We start from the raw sequence: 21563 nt of genomic DNA on the forward strand, positions 1-21563 counted from the left end.
GTGAATTTCATAGAAGTGCAAGATCTGGCCTTTTTGTCTTTGCATCTCAGCACTTAGCACACAGGTCTCATTGTTTATCTACTAAACCTACTTTTCTTACTGGACAGTATTAAACTAATTTTGTGTGCCAGCTTCTCCTAATAGTGAAAAAACAATGCATTATTTTGAAGTTTAGAGGCTGATCTTCAGTAATAAACTTATTAGTCAAACAAGTGAAATACGTTTTTAAGAAAATTGATATATTAGCCAGCGTGGGCTGCTATAACAAAACACTACAGACTGGGAAGCTTAAACAGCAGAATTTATTTCTCACCGTTCCGGAGGCTAGGAAGTCCAAGATCAAGGTGCTGGCTGATTTGGATCCTGGTGAGCGCTGTCTTCCTGGCTTGCAGATGGTAGCCCTTGCTGCGTCCTCACAGAGCAGAGAGAGAGAGAGGGAGAGAATTGAGACCTTCCTCTTCTATAGGCCCACGGTCCTATCGGATTGGAGCTCCACCCTTATGACCTCATTTAACCTTCATTTCCTCCAAAAAGCCCCGTCTCCAAATACAGTCACTTTGGGGGTTTGGGCTTCAACCTTTGAACTTTAGGGGAACACACTCCAGTCCATAGCAATTGGACTAGACTCAAAGATGCACTTTAATATTAGGGCTCTCAAATTATTAGGAAAAAACACAACTTAAAAAAATGTGGTACTAATATTATTACCTTTTAATTTCATGTCTCAAAAATAAGTCAGTTTTAGAATTTTATTCAAAGTTTGAAAAGATGCCAAACTAACCTACGGAGTATTAACAGTCAGGATAGTCATTCTGGGGGAGGAGGGGATGTATGGACTGAAAGGGGGCACCAAGGAGGCTTCTGTTGTGCTCCATTTCCTGTTTGGGTGCTGATTCCGAGGTTGTGATCAGTTTGTGAATATTTGCTGAGCTATTCATATATAATTTGTGCACTTTCCTGGATGCGTGTTTTAGGTCAATCAAAAATTAAAACACAAAAGAAAAATAAATCTGAGTGATGCATTTAATCCCAGAGATAAACTACACAATTGTCCCATTGTGTCCCAACCTAGACAGCGAACAGGCTACTCCTCCTTTGTCTTTTCTGGTTCAGAAAGTCACTAGAGGTTAAAATCTAATGAGTTGGAGCGTATGAAGAAGGCTAGCCTTGTATAAGGTTGAGTATAATATTGTCTTCCCACAGGCACAGGCAGAACTGCAGACACAGTGAAAATTTCTGGCTGACATCGCTTGACGCTGTTTTTCCAGCCTGGTAGCTCAGCAGCTGGAGGCTAAAAAGCTAGGTTTCCAGGGAGAGGAGGAAAGCTTTCTGGGTAAGGGGCCATGTGGACTCCAGATCAGGGGCATAGCCAGGGTCCTCTCGAGAGTGGTGGCAGTTTTAAATGAATTGTAAACAAACACTGCCATGTTGTTCCAGGAAGTTCCAGCTGCTCTAGGAAGAGGCCTTGGATCTGCGAAAGTGCCAAAGCTGGCTTCCTAGATGATGCGTGGAGCTGAAGGGTCAAGTGATGTGTTTGTGACCCTGGGAATCAGTGTCCCTGGAAGCTTCACACTCGCACACCCAAGGTCTGCCTAAAGACGGTTGCGGTGAGGAGTGTGCACCGGGTGACCTCTTAGACGAGCCAGGCTGCTTTGTAGAGACCTTCCAGGTTTACAAATAGGTTACTGCTCCAATTCCAGAACACCAGGACTGTGCTCAGTGTTCCCAGCTCTCACATTCAGTATTTTATTGTTTCACGTTGTGCTTTAACTTCCTACAGAACATTAACAGCAATAGCCAGTTGAATGTTTTCAAAATCTTTTACATTTGTGGAGCTGACCGTGCCACACGGGCTAATGGAAATCTCATTGTTCCAGGAGTGCTTACTGTTCTTGTATTGTCTGTCATGTGCAGAACAAACACATTTACCTCTACTTACCTCTTGTAATTGTTGAGGTGTCACTTAAAAATAACTGCGTAAAATGCTTTTACAATAAATTTTGGAGCTCTTAGTTGTCATCTCCCTGTGGAAATGTTCCCTTGTGGAAAGTAATGATTTTTAAGTTGTGAGGTTATTGCAAAGTTCTGATTTGGTGTTTATGGGTTGTGTGCGTGCGTGTGCTGGCAGCAGGCCTATCTCTTAGTGCTCTGCTAAGTTAGGAGACTCTAGACATGCATGTTCACATTAGGCTCTCGGTGTTGGTAAGTTTCCAAGCATTTGGGATGTAGCTCTCTTTTCTTCAGCATTATCCATCACTTGCCACTTCAAAACGTCCTTGGACCACCAGCATCGGATTACTCAGGAGCTTGTTAGAAATGCAATTTGGGGGCCTTCCCTTGATTCAGTATATAATAGTAGAATCTGCATTTTAACAAGCTCTCCAGTGATTCCTACACACATGCAGATGAATCAGCAAGTAGGCTTAGGCAGGAATCAGAGATCCCTCTTCTCAAAACATCTCGCACTAGGCCAGGACTGCTATTATTTAGGATGAATTTCTCCAGTTTATGCCACTTAGAATGAAATATCCCTGGCCTGCGTAACTCAGTAAGTCATTTCGAGTTCAGAGCCTTCACGTGAATCCATCCACTCGGGCCTTTCTAACTCGACAGATGGCAGAGAGCAGATTGACTGAGGAGCGAGGGTGGGAGGAGGGAAATGGAGTAGAAAATGCAGGGCCTTTGGTGGAAAAAAGTAGCAGACTCCATAACTGGGGTACCCTGGAGTAGTGCTGCAGGGGTGGGCAGGAAAGAACAAAAGAGCAGTAACAATGAGCACAATAATGGCCAATAACGGTTGGTACAGATTCCTAAGCTTGTTTGACAATAAGAGTCACCTGAGGGAAGAGGGGGACTTTTAAAAACTACAAATTCCCCAGAGGCAGGGAATTATGGAATATTCACCCTGGTTTAGGGTTTATTCACCCTGGGCTTATGACATCTGAATCTCTGGGGGAGAAATGTCTGTATTTGTAACAAGTGCATCAAGAATTCGCATCCACAGGCATGACTGAGTGAATGGCAAGCCTGGATCCGGTGCCTGGTGTTCTATAAATATTATTTCTAGAGCTCACAATAAGCCTAAAAAATATTACGGCATTTTACTAACTGCCTTTTGTGACAGAGAAGTTCAGTAGCTTGCCTGATGTCCTAGAGGCAGTGGGCAGCAGATGAAGGCATGGGGGAGGAAACATTTTTCTTCTACCCTTCTAGGTTCTTTGGCTGGTCTAATAATCAAATTGATATAAGACAGATTAACAGGAGAGAAACAAATTTAATTACATATGTATGAGAGGCCCATAAGAATATGAGACTCAAGGGCAAGTTGGGCAGTTGAGGCTTATAGGCCATCCTGAGCTAAAGAATGGGGTAGGGCCTGGGGCTTCAAAGGGGAGGAGGGTAAATCACAGGATGATAAGAAGAGCAGATGTTTGGTAATTAGATGTTTGTCCTGCCATACAGATAGGTCAATCACGTAAGGTTATCTCTGGTAATAGCTCTCTCTCTGGGCCAGGCCCCCTACCTAAATTCTTTTAGGTAGCTAAAGGAGAGGTAAAAGTTTTCCTTGAGTCTGCTGGGCCTTAACTGACGTCAACTCAGAGTAATCCACATGCCAAAGTGACACATTCTGGGGAGGCTCATTCTGAACCCCTTCAGAGGATTCCATCCCAGGTCTATCTGACTCGAAAGTCTTTCTTCTCTCTACTCTGTCATACTGTGACCTTCCATAAAGCCATTGTGGCCCAAAGGTTATTCTACCCAGGATACACTCAGATTGCCCCAACCCCACTCTTTAGGAGTGGCAGTTTCTGCAGAAGTTCCCTAACTTGATCTGAAATTATGACATGAACGTCCAGATTTGGGTGGAGTTGTGCAAGGAAAGCACACTAGTGAACTAGCAAAGATGTCCCCTCCTTCTTCCCCTTCTGCTGCAGTTAATAGCCAGCAAGAAACAGCTGGGATGCTGGGCCCAAAGGGATGAAAACCAGGGCTCTCTTGGGTAATTGAGAATTTCTGGTTGCCTTGGTATTACAGTAGTTTCCAAAGTGATGGAAGCAGGCACATATTGCTCCTGCCCTCTGAAACCTTATTTTGTTTCAAGAAATCCCTAGAAAGAAAACATACTAATTTAATATAGTAATGTTAAATAGTGATAGTAGCAAGAACAGGGCACCATCTGGTACATTTGAATAATTGTCAAGGTTGGCTTTTCTCTAAATGCTGCTTATTGCTGAGTCCACCCATATTCAATTACTAGAGCTGGAAGGCATCTGGTGGTGGTGTGTTGGTATTACAAGAGTGTACTTGCATATTCAGTTCCTCAACTTGGGCTCAGTTTGGGAATTTAAGTGCAACGTTTGACCATCTATATTGAATCTCCTGTTGTTGGTTACAGGCCCCTTTATAGATTTGTTTCAAAAACTTCTGTTTCTGATTCTGTCATCTAGGACAGTGGTTTCCCATGCAGGGTGTGTAAACCTCAAAATGATCCATTGGGATGTGGAAAATAAATATTCCCTTTTTCACTAAAATTTTAACTTTATGTGTATTTTATAATATATATGACATTGTACTGTAGTAGAAGGACATGTATAAAATTTACAAATAAATACATATAAATATTCTTGGGGGGGTACATGATTAAAAAGTTCCTGCCCTTTGGGATACTGGCTCAAAAAAGCTTATAAACTCCTCGTGCAGTCCACTGACTCTTCCTACCAGCATCATGTTATCTGCTCATTTGATAAGAGTGCCTTCATCCTTGTCAATTCAGTTTGTGTTTATCCTATGTAGGATCATGTGCTAAATGTTCCAGTGTATATACAAGGATGAGGCATATTTACTGCTCTTGGGAAGTTTGCTATCTGAAATGGAGATGATTATAATGCGAGTGATTTTGGAGGAGGTGACAGCAATAATGGTGGTGATGATGATGGTGACGGTGATGGTCGTGATGGTGATGATGACGTGATGATGATGGTGAAAGTGATGATGGTGATGGTGCTGGTGATAGTGGTGATGGTGATGGCCAAGAAAGAGAAAAGGAGAAGAAAGACTTATTTATGGTTGACATTAAGGCAAGATTGGAATTGACTGCTTCTCCTCCCTGCTATCTCGTAATGTGACATCTTTCCATAGCAGTGACGCTCTTCCCTGCTAGCTTATCTTCCTTCCAATGTAGCTTAAAAATACTTTTTAGTCATCTTCAGCATGTACTATAATTCTCAGCTTCCTAGGATTTAAGTCTTGGGAACATGAGGTTTTTCTAGGCCCTTGCCACTCTTCTGTATTTTGGTCCTCTGTGCTCCACAAGCTGTGAAAGCTGTGAGTCATGACTCCCATCTGGTGGGATTCCCTCCCTTCCCCTCGATCCACATGCCTGCCCAGCCATCTGCTGCCACTCTCAAGGTTACGGAGCAAGAGATGACACAGGAAAAGGAGAGGAAAACACCAGAAAAATGAATACTGTTTTATAAATAAAATGGAAAAAAATATGTATTTTCTTATTACAAAAGCAATTTGTATTCATTACAGGAAAATCAGAAAATGAAGGACAAAAACAAAACAAATAAAACAAAACAGTCTCCTTCAGAGCATCATTAATCACTCTAACCATCTCCTTGTATGTTTTTCCAAACCTGCATCCTGTAGCTATCTGTGTAGCTAGCTATCAAACAAAATGGGATCATTACCACATTATTCTGTAACCTGTTTTTTAAAACTGAATCATGAACATCTTTCCACGTCCATAAATACACTCCCACACTAGCATTTTTAATGTTTAAGGAGTATTTTCTATGCAAGGCATTATTCCAATTGCTGCAGTTTATATACAAAAATAGGTAAGATCATTTCTGCCCTTACGTGGGTATAACAATTTTTTCCCTATCTAACATTTAGGTCATTTCTATATTTTTGCTTTTGCAAACAATGCTGTGATGCATATTCTTGTAGCTAAATCTTTGCATGTACTCATACTTTGTGAAGATTGCGTTGGCTACTCTCTGTTTACCCCTCTGGGTTTACTCCCCATACTTCTTTGCCTTGCTCTGTGTGGCCTACGCCAGTGGGCTCATTTACTCTCTGGCAATGAGAAGCACAAGCAGGATGGTGGAGGAGGGTAGTGGAGAAAGGTGAGTGATCTATTCTGACTCCCACCCTGCCTCCTTGTTGATTGTCATTAGCTGCATCCCTGTATTGATGATGGCTGTGTTGCCTGGGCAGCCCTCTCCCAGAGCTTAGTTCTCAGGGAGCTGCTCACTCCAGGGTACTGCACCATTCCTTGTTGGCTTCCCTTAACTTTGCCCTTGCTGTTATAGAGAGTTCTCCATTAAACACTTCTCACTTACCCCATGGGAATGTGCCATCTGTTTCCTGGCAGGACCCTGGATGGTAAAAGCACACTCCTATTCCTGGCATATTCTGCATCTCTAACTGCTTGCCTGCACTGAGAACCTGAGATGGATCATGTATAAAGGTCAAGAACTCCGTTTTCTCCTTTGACTTAAGACCTGGACACTAGTGACCATTGATCAGCCACCTCCCATTTCTTTCTCCCAGATCCCTCCATAAACCCCATGGGGATCTCTCAGCCTATGACTGAGGCACTCGGGTGGGGAGCATAAGAAAGAACCAAAAGCTTTGATCCCAAGGTCTGTGCTACCTTCACTTTCTTCTTCATGCCTGAAACCCTTCCTGGAGTTGCAGTGAGTTGGGAGAGGTTGTGTGGTCATTGCTTACCCTTTTAAACATCTGAGCTCAGAGCAAAATTGGTTTCTTTCTTCACTTTAGTCTAGCCTGAAATTCCTGGCAAGACTAGTCAAGAACAATCAAATGCTTTTCTTTTTAGTGAGATGAAACTTTTTGATGTCCACGTGTTTGGGGTTCCCACCTTGTTGCCGTGCTCCAGGCCCCTGCTCCTTGGTGCATTACCTTGTTCTGGAATTCCAGTTCCCAGAGGTGGGCACTTAGAAGGAGTTTGGTTTCAGAGACAGAAAGATCTGAAGTTAAATCCAATCACTTGTTGGCTTTGTCACTTTAAGGCTTCTATCTTTACTGAGTCTGATTTACTCATTTACCTCACAAGGTTGTTGGGAGGAGTAAATGAGATGACCTATATGGAAATGATCTAGTACAGCATGTGGAAGTAACTGTGTGACTTCCTCCTCCCCTCTTCTCTTCTCTCCCGCCCACTTCCTCTCCCCATCCACATGCTCCTCCTCCTTCCCTTCTTAACTTTCCCCTTCCTCTCCCCACTTCACATTCCCCCTCCCCTCTCAACTCACCCTTTCTCCCTCCCTACTCGCCCTCTCTTCTCTCCACTTTCTCTCACTATGAGACTGGCATGAGGATAAGAGGGATTAAAAACCAAGTCAGAAACATGTCAGAATGTTTCATATCTTCTTAAAAGCAAACCAGAACATAAAAGTGCAGGGAATTATATTCAGAAAGAAAAATCCCAATTATAAATCCATGCCCCCAAAAAGCTTTTCCAACACTTCTGAGCTCTTTCATGAACTCTCTCCTTATAGCATCAAGGACACAAAGAATGACGGGAAGTTGCTGATAATGGTCATTCTTTTCCCAGTCTTTGAAAAATGCCTGTCCAGTGTTCCAGGCTCCAGATTTGTTGTGGTGAATCAAAAGATAAACTCCCATGGTGGTTACATAATATGTCAAATGGTCTTATCTGGTGGAAGGGAGCTGGCTGGCTAACACGAGCCAGTTCAGTAATTCTGAGTTGTTTGGTGTTGGGTTAGAAGGATGATCCTGGGTTTCAGGAAACTACTGTATCAGCTGATGAGAGCTGCTCTAAAGGCTAGTTGGAGAGATGCATTGTGAATCCTTTGCACAGGAATTCAGACTTTGCTTGGTCTTTCTTTCCTAATTCCTAACAAATTCTTAACTTTTCAAGGAAAATAGATTGGTCTTAAGATCTTTTAAGAATTTACCCCACAATATTTTGACAGAAAAAATATTTTTATCTTAAATTTTTATTACATAATATTTTATGTATGTAAAATGACAAATATATAATATATGTGTAGGCTGTGAAGAATGTAAAAATATAAACACACAGGGGCTGGAACATTAATATCTGGGCTCTCCTCCATGATTTCTACTTTTCTCATCAAGAAAACTGCTCTTTGCATTCCCTTTGATTAAAAACAAAACACTGTACCATATGTAGATGCATTCCTAAACAGTTTGTTTAGTTTTGCTTGTTTTTGAGCTTTATAAAAATGGCATCATAATGTATGGAGTGTTTTTTCACTCAAGTTTCTAACATTCATCAATTTATCCATGTTGTTGTCTGTAGCTGAAGTCCATTCCTTTTTACTACTGTTCTTATATTCTGTTTGGTGAACATACCACAATTCATTTATTCATAGTCCTGTCTATGAAAATTTTGATTGTTTATTGTTTCCAGGTGTTTTTATAATAGTCTTGTTAACACAGATGAGAAATATACTAATAAGAATTTTTAGTGTTCCTTTGTCAAATTGTCATAAACCCTGGATTGATTTGTCTAGTGTCCCTTTGAGCTTTTTCTATTTCAGTAATCCCATTTATCACCTAAAGGAACTTAGATGCAGGAAAAAAATAAATGATTTGCCCATGCTCTGTTGTCACTTCTGCTATTTCCACTGCTATTAACTTCAAGAGCCAATAAAGTCCTCTTTAGTTCTTCTTGTCTGAACAAAGGCAAGCCCCTTCCATTCTGACACCAGAACTCGGAAGATATTTATTTTGATCTCACAAAACTTATGATCCAGGAGGCAGTGTGTCACAGTGAAAATAATATAAGCTCAAGAGGCAGAAAGATTTGGGTTTTAAAATACTGGCATCAGCACTTGTGGCGGGGGTAGTCTTGCACGCATTACGTCATTCTCCCAATCCTCATTTCCTCATCTACAAGATGGAGATAGCAATGTCTTCCTCACAAGATGGCTCACTGATTATGTCACGTAAGTGGTGTGAAAGGCCCAGTCATCACATTATAAAATAAGGAAGAGGAGGCTCACAGCCTGACCAATGGGACTTAATGATCTCACCCTAATCCACGACACAGGGGGAATAGAAAGAAGTCAGTTTTGGCTGGTGCAATTTCTGTCCCTCTGTGGATGGTTCTGCCTCAGAACAGAGGAATAGTGAGATCCTTTGTTGACTTGATGATGGTACTATAGTGTTTTGGCTTTGCTTAGGATTTCAGCTTTTTCTTTCCAAACCTATCTTGTGGGTTATTTTAACAGTCGTTTCATTAATAGCATAACATTTCTTTGTACCTTGTTTGACTGGCAAAGAAAGAAAAACTGATTGCAGTGTCTAATGCAGGGGTGGAAAAAATGTCCCTTCTTCCCTTCTAGGTTCTTCGGCTGGTCTAATAAGCAAATTGACGTAAAATAGATTAACAGGAGAAAAACAAACAAATTTTATGTGTACGGGAGCTCCATAAAAATGTGAGACCCAAAGAGAGCCAGGTAATTGAGGCTTATAAACCATCCTGAGCTAAGGAGAAGGGTAGAGGTCCGAGGATCCCAAGGGGAGAAGGGCCATTCACATATATACAAAGGGAAGGGAGGCGAGGAGATGTTTGGAAAACAAAGGCCGTAGTGTTGTGCAGATAAGCTTCTTAGGCAAAAAGGCATCTCTGGTAATAGGTCTCTTCTGTGGCAGGCCCCCTTTCCAATGTGAATGTAGGCATTTGAAGGGGAGGTAAAGAGCTTTTCCTGAATCTGCAGGGTTTTGGTTGCTTTTAGCTCAAAATAATGCTCATGCCAAAGAGACATATTTTGGGGTAGCAAAATCTGCTCTCCTTGACTGATAATTAAGGAGATCATGCTTTTTCCTTTGGAGAAAAACTTAAGTTAATTAATGTAAATCAATTTTAATTAGTTAATTAATGTTAAGGCCCTCACATAAAGCATTTAAGTCCAGATATTGGAGTGGAGCTCCATTGGGAGTGTGACCTGCTCTGTCTTGTTCTCCACTCTATCCTCAGTGCCTAGCACAGTGACTGCACATAATAGTTTCTCAATAAATATTTGACGAATGAACGAATAAGTGAAAGGACGACTACCTCTTTTTGTCTTTTCTTATTGCTAAAATCCTATTTTTTTCTTGTTCCGAATCTTGAATAATGGAGGCTTGGGATATTATGTGTTTGTCAACAAGTAAACATAGCCCTTTTGGACCATTTATCTTTGAAATGTAAATATTCTTGGGAGTAACATATTATGATGCTAAAGAATTAATGGATAAAATGAATTTAGCTAATCCTAAAGCTCATCCTCAGCCTTGAGGCTCAGGGAGGGGACTTGGAGAGGAGAACAAGACAGCACAAGCACCTTCATGAATTAGTTTAACTGGAATTAGTTTAACTGGAAGCTTTCCTGCTGACAGCTTGCTGATATGTGTCAAAGGTGGAAGGAAGGAGACTGACAGAATGGGAGCAAGAGAGGAAAACAGGCTAATCTTGGAGTCTGGACCTCTGTGAGAGAAAGGAGTCCTGAGTGGAGGGTACCTGAGCAACCTGAAGAGAAACTAGATGATGATATACCCTGCACGAAGAAGTGGAGGGCCAGGCAGGTAAGCCTTGTCTACGTGCCATCTTTCTACGGGGTAGGTAAAGGGAGTTAAGATATCCTGCCATATAGATCACAGAGGTCTCAAGGTAAAGAGTAATAGCCTTCATTCATTCATTCACTTATTCAACAAACATGCAGTGAGTGCCTTCATTGTTCCAGGCATTCTTCTAGGTGCTTGGGATACACGAGTGAAGAAAAGGGACAGAGATCCCTGCCTTCATGAAACTTATATTCTAGTGGGGAGAAAGAGACAATAAGCAGAAGACACAATAAATAAGCAAACCATATAATATGTTAGAAAGTGATACTAGCAATAGAAAAAGAAAAATGTGCAGCAGGAAAAGGGACACTGTGTGTGGGAGGAAAAGGGGAGCCGTTGGAGAATTTTGAACAGAGAAAGCAACATTATCTGACATGTTGTAGAAGGTTCCATCCCTCTGGCTCCTAGAGTGCACGTGTGGCAGGGACAAGTTTAGGCAGGAAGACCTGTTGGAGGGTATTATAGTTACCCAGGCAAAACGCCAGGTGCTTGGAGCAGGGTGGTACCAGTGAGGTGGTAAGAAGAGAGCAGATTGTGGATATATTTTGAAGGTAAAGCCATCAGGATTTCTTGATGAATTGGATGTTGGGTGACAGAAAATGAGGGGACTAAAGAAAGTGTCAAGATTTTTTGCCTGAGCAATTGAAAGGCGGGTGTTTCCATTACCTGAGATGGAGAAGGCTGCTGGTAGAGAAGGTTTTTGGGGAAAAGATTTAGAAATGTTGTTTGAGATGTCTGTCACATGGAATTGTTGAGTACACAGTACAGTCAGATGTAGGTGCCTGGAGTTCTGAGAGAAGTATGGGCTGGAGATATAATTGGGGGCGAGTTAAGGGCATTTTGTAAAATTTAAAGCCTTGAGACAGGTTGAGATCATACAGGGAATGACAGAGAAGAAAAGAGAGCCAGGATTGAGCACTGGAGCATTATAGGAAAAGAAGAAGAACCCAGCAAAGGAGACTGAGAAGGTCTGACCAGTGAGATGCGAAAACCAAGAGAGGGTGGAGTCCTGGAAACCCAGTGAAGTATGCATTGAGGAGAAAGGATTATGGACTATGCAAAATACTGCTGCTAGGTCGGAAGAAGAGCAGACTCAGCCATGGATTCAGTGATGTGAAGATCATCGGTAAACTGTGAACTGTGGAGAGCACCTTCAGCGGAGTGATGGCGTCAAAGGCCTAATTGAAGTGGGTTTAAGGGAGAATGGAAGGAGAGGGATGTAAGATGGCAAGAATGGAGAACTATTTTGAGGAAAGACTTACCTTCCTGGAAAGTTATTTGGCAACAAATGTTTTAAATAAATAATTAAATAATTTTAATTATTAAAATTTAGAAATTAATTTTTAATCAATATTTATTTTTTAAAAGGATGCTCTCTGGCTCAATAATTCTAATAAGTTTTTTTGTTGTTTGTTTTCTGAGAAAAAATAATCAGAGATTTGCACTAAGGCCTATATCTTTAAACACAAGGGTGCACATAGTCTCTCCATGTGACCTGGGCTTCCTCACAGCATGGTGGCTGAGTTCCCAGGGCAACAGAGCCAGGTGAAAGCTGCATTCTAGAATCACCTGGAGAGGCTTTTAAAAAATGTCTGCCTTCAACTCCCAGAAATTCTGATGTAATTGGTCTGGGATGGATCCAGGTATTGATATTTTTACAAGTTCCCCAGGTGATTTTGTGTGGCCAGGGTTAAGAACCACTGTTCTCATAAGAGCACATGAAATAAGAGATTTGGCTTCCCAGGCATCTGCTTCCAGTAGTGGTTCCAGAGGTTCCAGTCATGTCACGTGACCTTCAAAGGCCTGCCAAAGGAATAAGATCAGGAAAATGCCAGAAGCAGTTGGATAACTAAGTGCAGTTACTACAGAGCTCCACAGCTGCCCCCTGGCTGCTTCAGATGGATGGTGGATGGGCCCAGAGCCTATGTGTTTTATGCAGAATGTCCTGGCAAGGTGGAAAGACTGCGTTGAAGAACTAGACTGGGACTCCTGGTTGCCCTCTTCTTGACATGGCAGTTGGATGAGTCAAATGCCAAGTAGAGTTTTCCCCATCGTTCCTGAAGATGTAATCTCTGCACCTGAGAAACCAATGCCCCTGTTTTATAATTTGACCAGCAGCTAACGGGAGCAGATAAAGATGAATGTTAGCCAGGGCTCATCTGAAGTTCTCCCAGTAGACACCGCAAGAAATTAAGATCCTGTTACTTTTTAACCTGACACAAGATGTCACCATTGCTCCTGTGCTTTTAGCAATAACAGCAGTGAGAGTTTGACTCTCTGATTACACAAGTTTTTTTCCCCCTCACAGGGATATGTGCGGATGTGTTCTGTGGATGAGGTTCATTAATCTATAGTCTGTTCCATCCTTCCAAGTTAAAGTATTTATGTGTAACACTTATTTGATTTTTTTCCCTTACACTAGCTGTGGATCAAAATTAATATCTCTTTGTGAACACTTCACAAGGAAACTTTAGTAGAGGCGACTGTAAAACAAGATAAGCTGACATTTTTATAGGATAACTGGAAAATTGCAGATCGTGTTTTAGTTTAGCTTCATTGCTACTAACAATGTTAATGTGATCTCCTGTTACTATGCTTAGTTTGGTACCAAAGTAGAAAAAAAGGCATGGACGTTATCCCAGGGTACCAATGGCCAAGAAGTGGGGTGGGTAAAAGGTCATTGGAGCACTAAAACATCACTGGAGTTGTTGCCAAGATGGAGAAAACTGTATTTACAGAACTTCTCTCACACAGAGCACTGTGCGTGGTGGGAAGGAATACTCTGCAAAGTCACTTGGAGGTGAAGATGGTGAACTCAAAGTATAACTGAGTAAAGTGTAGAATTTGGGGGATGGAGTCACATTGCTGGGAACATTAAGAGAGGCTGGGACTACCAAGCATCCTTACGTTCTGCTATTCACCTATACCACCCCCCCTCTGTAGAAACATTCAACATCACCTAAAGAATATCCATTTGAAGGGGTGCCTAATTGTTACTCCGCTGTAGGTTTTCACACTAAAATATTAATATCTATTTATTCAGGCTTGTGGAATTACAGTGATTAATTTTTTTATCTTCCATTTTTTCTATGATGAGTATATAACTAGAAAAAAAGACCTCAAAGCAACATGAACTGCCACAACTAGAAGGACCCACAACTAAAATATATACAACTAGGTACTGGGGGGATTTGGGGAGAAAAAGCAGGAAAAAACCCATGAACTATATACTGTAAAATTCTAACTATACAACTTTCTTGAAAAGGCTAAACTATGGAGACAGTAAAAAGGTCAGTGGTTGCCAGGGGTTGATGGGGAGGGGTGAATAAGCAGAGCGCAGGATTTTCAGGGCAGCGAAACTATTCTGTATGATGCTGTAGTGATGGATGCATGTCACTATACATTTGTCCAAACCCATAGAATGTACAACGCCAAGAGCGAACCCTAATGTAGACTATGGATTTAGGTGATTACGATGTGTCAATATAGGTTCATCAACTGTAACAAATGTACCACTGTGATGGGAGTGTTGATAATGGGGGAGGTTGTACATGTGTGAAAGGCAAGGGGATATGGGAAATTTCTAAGCCTTCTTCTCAAATTTGCTGTGAACTTGTAACTACTGTAAGAAAATAAGTCTTTAAAAAATCCTCTGATTCTAGAGATTTATATTGAAGAGAGATGTGCATGAGCTGTTAGTTGAGAAAATATTATCATCATCTACTTCCTAGTCAATCTCGATGCAGATGTGCTAAAGCTCTGGATTAGTCAGGGTTCTGGGAGGAAATACATGACACATTCAAATTAGGTAGTTTGAAGAGAATTCTAATGAAGAGACTGTTTCCAAAGGTGTGGGCAGAGTGGAGGGATATCATAAGGGAGAGTGCAGGACCCGAGGATAGATCAGTGGAGCTGTTACCGCCATTAGGTTGAGTGCAGAGGAGAGAGAGCTTTGTGGACCACCCAACTGGACTTGTGACCTTCACTGGAGGCATGTAGACAGCCCATGGTGCCAATACACAGGGGAAACTGTGACAATAATGCCCTCGTCTAACTCCTCTCTCTCCCTCCAATCTCTGCTGTTTAGCTAATTCAACTAAGACTGTTAGTGTGGTCCGCATGAGTCAACTTCTCAGGACACTTAACAGAGGAGAAGGGCAAAGAGTAGACTGGGGCAGCGGGGGAATGGAAGATGTACAGCTATGCTTTGTTTGAAAAGAAATTAACCTTTATCACAGAACTCTACAAATTCACGTGGTTCTAGAAGGTTTTCAATGAAAATGAACAATGTCCCCCCCCACCCTCCTCCTTCCCGGCCACCTGCTTCTAAGAGTCAACCACTTTTGATTCTACTAACTATTTTCTTCTGGGATTTATCTCCTTACTTTAAATCAACAGTGATATTTCTAATTTTTTTCTAAATCGATATTATTTATTGATTTCTCACTATAGAGGCCGAGGATTTAACTCTTACTCTCACCTCCCCTGCCCGTCTCACACTGAGTTCCAAAGCACATACTTACTCTGCCTCATCCTATACTACAGTTATACCAAATTTTAAAAATTTAGATCAGAATTCACTGTTCATGGTATGACTTTGTAATTATTATGCACAAATGAACTATGTAGGATACAATTATTACAACTCTTTTCTTGGAAAACTTTTCTTTTCTCTGGAGCTAATAATTACAACATTTTTGGCCTAGTTTTCTATATCTTTTCGTAATTCATCCCCAAACACTCTGCCAGAAGCATCGATCCCCTTTGAGTACATGAAACACAGGTGGTAATCTACAGCTTCATTTTGTGTTTGGAGTTATCCTTACTGGAGCCCTCCATCCTCTTTCTCCAATCTGAATCAGTGGCTCTCTAGGTCCACTTCTTAGCTGTGTGGTCCTGGGATTTCCTTCACCTTCATCGTGGTGAAAGAGAGTTACCTTCTCTCTCCTCTGTTTGATTCCTTTCCATGACCCTTTGTCTTCTGGCTTAGTTTACTTTCTCATTGTAGGGGAGCACATTTAAGGATTCTGATACCAATTCCAACGTAGGGGGTGGAGGCCCTACACCACCGAGCAAGTCTCCCAACACCAGCTGGGTGTCCTACAATTCAACTCAATTCTGATACTATCTACCCGGAGATGGTATCAGATTCCACAGGTTAAGGGCTCACTCCTCCAAGACTGCCCCCTCCCCCTCACTTCAGAGTCTGATTGCAAGTACAGGTTGTCACCTGTCCTTCTGATCGACTGGCTATAGGTTGGAGGTTACAACTACCCCCTCCTTGGGTTTGATTAATTTGCTGGAGTGGCTCAAAGAACTCAGAGAAACATTTTACTTACTAGACTACCAGTTTATTATAAATTGGATGTAACTCCGAACAGCCAGATGGAAGAGATGCGCAGAACAAGGTATGGGGAAAGGATGTGGAACTTCTATGCTTTGTCCAAACTCCCCACTCTCTCCACATCTCCATGGGTTCACCAACCCGGAAGGTCTCCAAACCTTGTCCTTTTGAGTTTTTATGGAAGCTTCATTATTTAGGCACAATTGATTAAATCATTGACTATTGGCGACTGGAGTCAATCTCCAGCCCCCAATCCTTAGCAGCTTTCCAAAAGTCACCTCACTTACATAACAAAAGACACCTTTATCGTTCTAGTCACATGAAATTCCAAGGGTTTTAAGAGCTCTGTGCCAGGACCGGATCAAAGACCCAATATAAGAAATAAAAATAAATGTAAATCACAATATTATAACATCCCAGTAGCCTCCTGAGGTTTTTGAGAACTTACATGTTTTTGGGACGTTACATGTCTGAAAATATTTTTAAACTACCCTCAAAACAGATTCATAATATGGCTGTGTATAGAATTATTTTGTTTGTTTGTTTGTTTTTTGTTTTTAAAGATTGAATTTTTCCTTTTTCTCCCCAAAGCCCCCCCCCGGTACATAGTTGCATATTTTTAGTTGTGAGCCCTTCTAGTTGTGGCATGTGGGACACCGCCTCAGCATGGCTTGATGAGCGGTGCCATGTCCATGCCCAGGATCCCAACCAGTGAAACCCTGGGCTGCCAAAGTGGAGGGCCTGAACTTAACCACTCGGCCAGGGGAGCGGCCCCTGTATATAGAATTCTATGTTGAAACTATTCTTTTAGAATTTTGATAGCATTGTTCCATTGTCTTCTCTTTAGCTTTTATTTGTGAGCTATTTTTTCTCTCTGGAAGATTTTAGAATCTTCCCCTTATACCCAGTGTTCTGAAATTTTACAGTAATACCTTAGCAAGGGCATGGCATTAGGCAGTAGGTTGACCCCTTATTCTGTTCTGGGAAAGTTTAATTATTGTTTTGATTGTTTCTTCCTCTCCATTTTCATGTCTTTCTTTCTAGAGCTCTTATGATTCAATCTTGGACCTCCTGGATTCATCCTCTGATTTTCTGATCCTTTCTCTTGTATTTTCCATTTCCTTTTTTCTGTCTATTCAATTTCCTGTAAAATTTCTTCAACTTTGTCATATAACTTCTCTATTGATTTATTTTCCTTATATTTTCATTTCAAAGAGCTCTTTATTTCTTCCTGGATTGCTTCTTTTTGTGCAGCATGCTATTTTTTCTAGGATGACGCAATCTCTTTTATCATTTGAAGATATTACTTGTAGTGAGGTTTAGTTTTCTTCTGCTCTCTGTATTGTTTCTGTTTTCTTTGGCTTCCTTTTTTTCATATGTTTGTTCTTTGTCTTTCATATTAGAAGCTTCTGTTAAATGGAAATTCTTGGTAGCTTAAGAGTGAAATACTAAAAAGCTTAGTTTAGTGGAAACTACACTGGTGGGGCTTGACAAGTGGTGGACCTTATCATAGGTTGATTAAGAGGGGGCCTGGATGTTTCATTGGAGACCCTCATATGTTAGTATCTGTGAGTCCTTTCTCAGGGATCATTCTCTTGTCTGGGAAGTAAGTGACTGCTGGTGTTCTCAGAGCCAAATAGGAGAAGGGGTTGGGAGGATATCACTATTTGGGATGTAATAACTCTGAATTATTTCCTCTTTTCAGTATAGCACCCTGCCCTCAGCTATGGCTATTTTTCAGACTTCTGACACTCAACTGTAGGGGAGGAAGACTTTTCCTCTACCTAATATGGGTTCGTCTGGCCGGAGAACGAATTAAATTCACATGAGACAGAATAGCAAGAGAAAATTAAACAAAGCTTTATGAGGACTATGGCCCAGGGCCTTTCTTCCCGAAGGAAGAAAGGGCACCGAAGAAGTAGGGTGCACAGAGTGGTTATATGCCCCCAAACAGGGTGTTTCACATATGATTGAAATGTCCCTCCCACAATAGTCACAAGACTGCCCTGTCACAGCAGGAGGCAAGTCTATTGTTTTGAGCTGGGTGGTCACAGGTAAACGCAGCAATCAGTTCCTAGCCTAAGGAAAGATGCTTAATCCTTAAAGAAATGCCAACGTTGGGAGGGAGAGTCAATCATGGGAGATTACCACACAAGTACAGTAAACAAAATGCAGATTTAAGTCCTTGCCTTTGGCGTTGATTAAGAGTTTCTAGAGACAAGGTCATCTCCTTTCTTCTTTCTGGTACAGAGAGGGAGGCACCTTTACAGATAGAGATTTACCTTACAAATGTAAATGTGTCCTAACAAAGGGCAAGCAAGTTCCACTCCTCAGAGCCTCCTTCCCTGTCCCAGTTTATCAAAAGCAATCAGCCTCAAATAATCCTCATGCCAAAGAGACATATCTTGGGGTGGCCAATTCCAGTCCCCACACAACCTTCAGGTTACCTGGTGCTGCCCATTTCTGAGCATTCCTGGGTTTCTGCAGCTCAGATTGGCTTTTTCTTCCAATTGCTTCCTGACCCTGAATCCTTGTAGATAGTTAAGTTTTAGCTTTATGCTAAGTCAGTTACCACTTAGTCATCTCCTTTCCAGCTTTCAAATTTTTATGGCCATCTCTCATTTGCTGTTATCTACTCTTTCAATCTTTCTGACCTTATGGCCTTTCTGAAAAATCATTTTTCATGCCATGTTTCATCATAAATCTCCCAATCTTCTTTTTGTTTTGTATCTAAAACTGAATGAGTGGTCAAGAGAAACTAGAAGTAGCTTAAGGTTGTTCAGCTTCTCGGGGTCACACTTCCCCAAGCAGTCGCCTATTGGAGATCTTAGGAAGCCCCATTTCCCTTTATAAGCTTTCTTTCTTTGCTGTGTTGACTCTTCCTCAGACATACAGCCCATTATACCCATTAAATTACATATTCTCACATTACACTCGAGTCCAGTTCCTTTATTCCTGAGAAGACTGGAGGCTTGCACATGATCAGAGTTGAAATGAATGAATTTCTCCTCTAGTTATAGAAACGTGGTGACATGTCTGCCAAGGTATAAATAGAACAATGGGTGTTAATCAGATTTTCTGTAACCATGGATATCCTGCAATTATTCCTGAACCATACTTATTGTTTATCTGTATGTGAATTTTTACAGTGTCCTTGCTGCTAACTCGAATTTTCCAATGAAAACATATCACCCATTATTTTCCTCTTCTCAGGAGTAAATCTCCATCTTTCAAGTTCAAATTCAGCCATATGCATTTGAGAGGACTGAGTCAATCACTCTTCTTGGATAATGGTTGAAAATTTACAATGAGAATGATAATGGCCATAGTGATGATGACAATGTAATAAAAACCAAATAGTCTGACGAACTTATTTGGTTCTAAAAATAACTCTATGAGGTAAGCAGGTATTATTGCTAATCCCCACTTTATAGATGAGGAGACCTGAGCCTCAGAGATTTCCATTTACTGCCCAAGATCCCACCACTAATAAGTGACTGAGATTTGTAACTATGCTGTCATCGAACATGTGCTGGATACTTATTGTCTCAGGCTGAGGATGCTGAGATGAACTGCGTACAGTCTCTGTGTTCAGGGTGCTCACAGATTGGTAAGCAAATGCAGAAATGAATAAGTAAACAAACACTTGGGAACATGCACTCCAGATGGGGGTTAGGGGTGGGGATGTGAGAGGCATAAAAAAATCACCAAATTGCATGCTGATGTCAGTGTGCCATATGGAAGGATCAGAGAGGGAAAGGTTTGAGATTGTATTGGTTCGGTCATAATAATAAAAGGAAAGCACCTGATGCTAGATCTACCAGCTATCAGTGGTCCTTCCAGCTCATTTACTTGGATGTAACATTTGCGAGAATATCTGCAGAAAGTGTTGATCTACATAGCTTTATATGCTTCAGGATTGTTTTCAAAGTATATGTATTCCATGATGGTTCTTTCTAGAGTAAGTAACACTACGTAACCAGTTTAGTGAATATTCCATTTGATCTACTTAAATTGGTTGGCCACTCAGCAAGTTACTTAATTTCACACTCTATTTCCTCATCTGTATTATAGTACACCACAGGCATTTCAAGTATAACTTAAATTTTTTTTTAAAGCTTCAGAATGTGTAATAAGCCACATATTTTTCTTGAACATTTTCTTTCCTCTGCGGTTCTGGCATCCCCTTAGTTAGCCATACTCCATTTATAATGATCCAGTTGAATACAGCTAAAACCCATCATATCACTAAATTTCAAATAACCAAAATTCATCTCTGAAAAATATTCTGGAATGTTTTTCTGATGGCAGGAGGCAGATTTAAATTATTCATGTTGTTGCAATACATGTTAAAGCCAATGGTTTTTAAATCTAGTTCTCTCTCCTCTTTTTACTATTCCTACCTTTCTATAGAATATATGCATAAGATTTAATGTGTTCAATTAAAGTTGTAATACAAAATAAAGTCTCCAAAATGCTTAGGTTCACTTAAAAATTAGTATAAAACTTCATGCGTGGGGAGGTATTCCCCGGACTCTTCCAGATGGGGAATTACGTTGGATTTGATTTCCGTATGGTTTTATGGTTTCCTTGGAGTGAGTCAGGTGCCATGGGAGCTCTGACAACAACGCAAGGAGTGATGGGAAAGTTCTGTCATTTCAAGGAGCAGAAGGGAGCAGTATTCACTGGGGAGGTCTTCCATTAGGATAGGGAGTGTTTGACCAACAGTTCCAAGTACTGATGGGAAAAGGAGGTGTGAAAATTAAATCTGGCACCAGAAACTCTCTTGAAAACCAACCTATAAGTTGGGATGGACCTATGTGCATCTCTGAACAAGGGCATGCCTCTTGTTCTGTCCTACTTGGGAGTTTGTATCTAGTTCCAGCTCTCATCTGCCACAAAGAAACGTTGCTCAGGTCAATGCTCCTACAATTCCTTGTAGAGACGTAACATTGGCCTTCACTGGTGATTGTACCCATGAAGCATTTATCTTTTCCATCAAAGAATAAAAGATAATGTTCCTGATCTTGATTATCCTGTGTTCTGAATTAAAAAAAAAAATCCCTCCGGAAGATGCCTGGCTTCAAATCACCAGCTAATGTGAAATTCTCAAGAATTTTGTTATGATAGAAAAATGTTAAATTGTACTAAAGTAGTCAGAATAGCTTCTTTATTCTCCCTGGTATTTTCATGGCAGAAGATATACGTTTTTTTTCTCCTCCAAGGAAACGTGTAGTAATTGTACCCCAGAAGCCTACATTCTAATTGTATTAGATAGACTATATCTCTAGTATTGTCATTCCATTAGAGAATTTGCAATAAATCTTAATGATACATGCAAATACACCAATCTAATGGTCCATTATAAAAGAAATGACTAACTTACCATTTGTTTCCAGCAATTTATATGATCTCTCACCTCCTGATGGTAAAGAGTTCCAGAAGGCAGGAAACTCAATTTTTTTTTTTAAACAGCAAGGCAGATCAGAGTGAAAAGGGAAGACTAAGAAAAAGTGTTGTTCTTTTCTTGTATCTGCATTAAGATTTTTATGGACTTTCGAACTTGGCATAATTCTGAGCTTTTTGATTT

General features: G+C 40.9%; 1 protein-coding gene and 1 long non-coding RNA gene across 4 annotated transcripts in view; one reads left to right on the forward strand and one right to left on the reverse strand.

Moving 5' to 3' along the window:
* AP1S2 (adaptor related protein complex 1 subunit sigma 2) overlaps window positions 1–486 on the reverse strand; it is a 66025-nt gene extending 65539 nt beyond the window's left edge. For 2 of the 3 annotated variants that reach the window (XR_011535817.1, XM_070603774.1), the window contains exon 1: window positions 314–486. The gene's annotated coding sequence lies outside the window, so the exon portion shown is untranslated. The remainder of the gene's footprint in view (window positions 1–313) is intronic. The other variant, XM_070603776.1, reaches the window with a different exon arrangement.
* Window positions 1–21563, forward strand: part of LOC139080936 (uncharacterized) — a 208315-nt gene that overhangs the window by 39181 nt on the left and 147571 nt on the right. The window lies entirely within an intron of this gene.

The sequence above is a fragment of the Equus przewalskii genome, chromosome X (genome assembly GCF_037783145.1).
Source record: "Equus przewalskii isolate Varuska chromosome X, EquPr2, whole genome shotgun sequence".
Classification (NCBI taxonomy): Eukaryota; Metazoa; Chordata; class Mammalia; order Perissodactyla; family Equidae; genus Equus; species Equus przewalskii.